Here is a 6,025-nt window from a genome sequence, read left to right on the forward strand (position 1 = left end):
ACCTCACTCAATGTGCTGGTCATGTGTGGTCTTTGCTCTGGCCTCTGTGTCATGTCAGCATGTGGCTGCCCTGACTTTGGAAAAGGAGCAACTGGTCTGTTATTCCATGCAAAGGGGTGGGTAAGCTTTTCTCTTAATGCCTCAAAATGCAGCTGAGGTCAGGCTGACATTTTGAACAGGATGTCCGAGAGGCTCAGACAAGCGGAGGGCAGTGAAATGCAGGGGATCCTGGGTATCCACTTATCAGATGTGATGGCTCTTAGGGCCACAAGCCCATCCTTGAGAGTAAGGGTCTCCCTGCAGAATTCTGCCATCATCTCTCTCCTTAAAGAGAGGTCTCTATTTGCCTTCCCTACACCTGGACCTTTAAGCAGGAGAGAGGGTGGAGACTTGAATTCACCTTTAGGACAGACTTTACTTTGTCCGCAGCCCCAGAGAGAAGAGAAAATACATTTTCATCGCAGCCTAATCTCAGATCCTCTCATTTCCTGTGCTAGGATCTGCCTTCCCTAGGACATCTCCGTTCCAGAGAGGGTCAGCAGCCCCGGTCAAGGCAGCCCTGCCCTCTGGCCGGCAGGATGGGCATCACAGAGCCACAGCACACAGGCTGCACACTTGGCCCTAATCCACACATGGAGGATGCCGAGAGTCAGTTCGTCAGCATTAGGTGAAGCTTTTGTCTGCTCAGACATATACATTTAGGTTCTTAGTGGCTGCACAGTTCTTCTCGGGTTCACATGTGCGCATTTGCTGCTCTCCAGGTGATTTTCCTCAGGAAAGGGCAAATCTGCCTTGGGGGTGGATTTAAATATCCACTTCTTATGGACATGAACTGCCTGGAGCCTTGGAGTGCAGCTCTCTGTTCCCTTCAAAACTCCTACCCTACCACCTGCCCCCCCACCCCAATTTTGGCAGCTACCTTAATTTGGGGAGAAAATAGAAGCGGCCGTCTACCCCTTCCCCCACCAGCTGCCACCAACAATCTGCAGGCAGGTGTGGCCGCACCCGGCCTCTCCTCCTTGTCTCCAGTCACACTGGAGAACTCTCTTGCCCTGCCAGAAAAGGCTCTCCCAGATTTAGATTGTGGCTGTGGAAGGCAGCATCTAAAAAGACTCTGGCTCTGTCTTGCTGGCCCACTCTTGATCTTTCACTTGCTCACTCTGCTGGAAGCTGGCTGCCATGTTGTGAGCTGCCCACGAAGCGAGGAACTGAGGGAGGCCTCAGGCCCACAGCCAGCAAGGAACTGATTTCCTCCGCCCAACGGCCCGTGAGGAGCTGAATCCTGCCAAGAACCAAGTGAGTGAACTTGGGAGTGAACCCTCCTTCAGCAGAGCTTTCAGATGAGCCTGCAGGGCTGGCCAACACCTTGACAGCAGGCAGCCCGGTGAGAGTCTCTGAGCCGGGAGACCCACTAAGCCCATCCAGATTCTTGACTCACAGGAACTGTGAGATAATAAATGCTTATTATTTTAAACTGCTAAATTTTGGAGTAATTTATTACACAGCTATAGATAACTAATAACAATGGTTCTCAGACTTGTCAATTTCTCAGTCCTGAAAACTTTGGAAAAAATCTGTGGATCCACATAAGATTGCCAATTTTTTATTTTACAAAATAGGTCTTGAAAAATGACAACCAATTTTCACTCAGTATTTTTATAAAAGAAGGAACATGTTTTCATTTTAATTATTTTTTTATCACAGTGTTATTTACATACAATTCATCCATTTTAAATTTGAGAAATTTTTATAATTCTAAACAATCGTATACCCATTTCCAGAATGACTTTCTCATCCTAAAAAGTTTTTCATGCTTCTTTGTAGTCAATCCCCTCCTCCCATCCTGGGCCCCCCAAAACCTTAAGCACCTTCAATCTGCTTAAGAGGAAGTACATTTGAATATTAAAAAAACTTAGGAAGGATGTAATCTCAAAATAAAAGACAAACTTTAAACTGAATATATTTAAATTTATAAACCAATCTTTATACATGACTTCATTTACTCATAGACTGAGGGCTTTTCAGCACCGCCTATGTGAGAGAGCACGTGTCCCTCCAATGTCAGAGATGTCCCCACTTTGCCTCCTCCTGCCTCCCTAATCTTCCACCGATGAGTGTCATGTAGCTCTCCTTACATCTCCTCCTTTGATTCTAATGTATAAAATAAGCTGCAAAACTGTCGTTCTCCACATCGAGATACTGTTTCCTGGTGATTGTCATCAGTTTGGCTCAAAAATAGAATTTTTTCTGAGGCTGGGCATTCTTTTGTTGACAGAATTTTTGTTCCCTTACATCCAAAGTTAGGTGGGCAATTTGAACAGGTAGAGGGCTGCACTCCACAAGGTCATCCAGGAACCCAGGCCGGTGAGCTGATTCTGCCAGTCTCCGTAGTCGGCATCCTCTCTGGGTCCAGAGGAGCTGCTGTAATTTCCCAGCAGGAAAGGAGAGAAGGTGTCCATAGCAAGTGTCTTTAAGGAAATAACCCAGAAATTTCATACCTAACTTTTGCTGATATGGCACTGGTTCAAATAAGTCATATGACTAAACCTAACTGTATGGGGTCTGGGAAACAGATGATATCCAGGTGCCCAGGTGCCCAGTTAAAAGCTGGAGGATTCTGTTGTTAACTGAAAAGAGACAGTTAGCATTATGCCCTCACTTCTGAACTGTCAACCTCTTCCTCTCTTCTGGTCCAACCGTCAGCATTTCGGGTGTTTCTCATCTTTGACAACGCCTCCTTGGATTACACTCTCATCAGTAGCGTATGTCCACCCCCTAACTCACGCCCTTTCTGCTTCCTCACTCCTATTCACTTCTCAGCTCAGGCAGTATGGTTCTCCCCCGGCTCTCCTCTGAGACCTGTAGTCTGGTTTTTGTTGAATTCATACTTTCCAGGGCTTCCCTTACTGGATGTTTCCTCGGTTTCTAGCACGTTGACATTCTCTCTTGAATGCTCTCTTTCCTTCATTCACTTGCTATCATAACTTCATGTTTCGCCCATTCATTTAGTCATTCCTAGTCAATCCCTGCTCTGAATGACTTCTCTGCTGCTTTCCATTATCCCTCAGCGCTTCCCAGGGCACTACTCTCTTTTGTTCTTTTTTCTATACACTCAGCTGAGCATATCCACTCCTATGTTAAGTCAGGCTGCATGTAACAGAAACCCAATAAATGATGGCAATATAAGCAAGATGCTTATCTTTCTCATGTAATGGAGTCTGGGGACAGGCTGTCAGTCCAGGGCTGACTGGGTTCCTTTTACAGGCCTGCTTTGCCAGCCTTATCGTGTGGCTCTTTTCCCTATGGCGCAATATGGCTGCCACATCTTTAGGCGTCACATCTACACTCCAGGCAGGAGGGAGGAGAAGGGAAAAAAGCAAAGGCGAAAGGAGGCTGTTGACCAAGTCTGTTCCATTTCATAAAAGCTATCTTTTATGAAAAGCCGGAGTCCCCCAGCACTTTTATTTCACAAGTTTCCATATCCTCCCCTCACTACAAGAGTGTCACGAGAAGTAAATAATATAGCTGGGCACAATGCGGACCTGACCCAAACTGGGAATATGAATAAGAAAGAAGGATAGGAAAGCAGCAGCAGGGACCACCCATGACTTTAGCATCTATCTGTTGAGAATCCAGAACCCATATCTTCTATACATATGAACAAAAAGCACGAGAAACAATCCTAAACATTGCTAATCATCAGGAAAATGCAAATCAAAACCACAGTAAGATACCACCTCACACTCATTAGGATGTCCATGATGAAAAACAAACAGACAAAAACAAGGGTTGGTGAAAATGTGAAGAAATTGGAACCCTTGTGCAGTGCCGGTGAGAATGGTACAGCTATTGTGGAAAACACCATGGCAGTTCCTTAAAAATCAGATATAGTATTACCATATAATCCAGCAATTCCATGTCTAGGCATACATCTAAAGGAACTGAAAACAGGGACTCGAACAGTTATTTGTTCACCAATGTTCATAGCAGCATTATTCACAATAGCTAAAAGGTGGATGCAACCCCAATGTCCATTGACAGATAAATAAATAAACAAAATGTGGTGTATATAAGTGGAAGAGTAGTAAGTATTAAAAAAATAAATAAAGTTCTGATCATGTTACAACATGAATAAACCATGAAGACATTATGCTAATGAAATAAGCCAGACACAAAAGGACAAATACTTTATATAATTCCCACTTGTATGAGGATCCTAGAAGAGGCAAATTCATAGGGACAAAGTAGAATTGATGTTTGCCAAGGGCTAGGGGAAGGGGAGCTACTGTTTAATGGGCAGAGTTTCAGCTTTGCAAGAAGAAAAGAGTTCTGGGGATGGATGGATTATGCTGATGGTTGTACAACAATGCGAACGTACTTAATGTTACTGAACTGTCCACTTAAAAACAGTTAAAAGAGTAAATTCTGTGTTTTGTATATCTTACCATAATAAAAAAAAAAATCCGTATCTTCAGTTTTGAGTACCCATGATTTCAAGGCCCGTCGATTCAGGTGCTGAACATTTTAATTCAGCTCTCTTACCTCCCACACTCTATGCTCAGAACTGGACTCGGAAGGTCTCATGCTGGGCTCTGAGTTTTAACCCTCTCAGATCACATTCACAAGCTTAGTCACTGGCCTGTCAAGGTTCTGGAGAGGTTCCAGCCTCAGTCACAGGCCATAGGAACCAGCCTCACCTATGACCCCTGGTTACTTTGGGCCAGTCCAGACCACCTCCTCTCCAACAAACAAATAAGCAAGGAAACAAGCAAGCAAGACAAACTTCTTGGTCTTTTCTTCCTGGTGAGTGAGTTCCTCTTGGGAGCCATGTTGTCTTTTCCTGATTTGATCTTCAGTGGAGGTCATCCTGTTCATGTCACCAGGTTTGGGATGAGTGGCTAGGCTCTCCTCTAGCATGCCGCGCTGTCCTTTTCCACAACACTGCCTGTCCCAAGATCTCAGAGTACCAAAAGGCTTGTCAAGCCTCCCAGAGCTCTGGCACGGCCTTCCTCAGGCCCAGGGGCTCACCTGGGGTGTGATGGATCAGCCAGTGTTTGCCCTGGTCAGCACTCATGCTCACACCTGTTATTAAATATGTTGACTAATACCTCAGCCTAAGACTGTGGGTGTCTACTCTCTGCGAACAGGTGGTCCACTGACTCCTATGAAAAGAGACTTTCTCTTAAGGAACTTACAGTGTTTGCCTGCATATGAAAGAGTGACATAATGTAAATATTTCTGCTTCACTCGGCACTTCTACACACAAATTAAAGTAATTCTCAAGTACAATAATCTGAAAACCATGTACTAAACTTGCTGGGAGACATGCTAATTAACGGTGAGGATGGAGGAAAAGATTTAGATTCCGGGGACATTTCTGCTTGTACCAGGCATGGGCATCTGCTCGGGCACACATAAAATCTCTTCTATTATCCTTGAAAGCCTGACTGGAGAGTGTATTTGTCGTCCATTGCTGTGGGTCAGGAAAGGCCTGACTGGGACCTTGGACTCAGTTTCCCGCAAGCTGCAATGAAGGATTCAACCGGGGCCACAGTCATCTCCAGGCTCATCTGGGCAGGCTCTTCTTCCAAGTGCACTCAACAGTTGCTGGCAGGATTCATCTCATCGATGGCTGCTGGCCAGAGGCCACCCTTAGTTTCTTGCCATGTAGACCTCTCTGTAGGGCAGCTCACAACATGGCAGCTGGCTTTATCAGAGTGAGACCTCGAGGAACCAGAGAGGAAGTTCAAGCCAGGCAGAAGTCAGTCTTCTAACTCAAACTCAGAAGTGACATCCCATCACATTTTGACTGTATTCTCCTCGAAGTATGTCACTAGGTCCAGCCTACACTCAAGGGAAGGGGGGCTACACCAGAACATGAATGCCAGGAGGTGGGGGGTTACTGGGAGCCATTTTAGAAGCCACCCACTACAGAGTTCTCTTTGGGCTCAGGATATTTCATCTTGCAGGGAACTTTGATCGATCCATTGAATCAATTAAGAGGTGGATAAATTAGCTGACAAAT

This window comes from Pteropus vampyrus, unplaced genomic scaffold (genome assembly GCF_000151845.1).
Source record: "Pteropus vampyrus isolate Shadow unplaced genomic scaffold, Pvam_2.0 Scaffold113, whole genome shotgun sequence".
In the NCBI taxonomy this organism is placed as follows: Eukaryota; Metazoa; Chordata; class Mammalia; order Chiroptera; family Pteropodidae; genus Pteropus; species Pteropus vampyrus.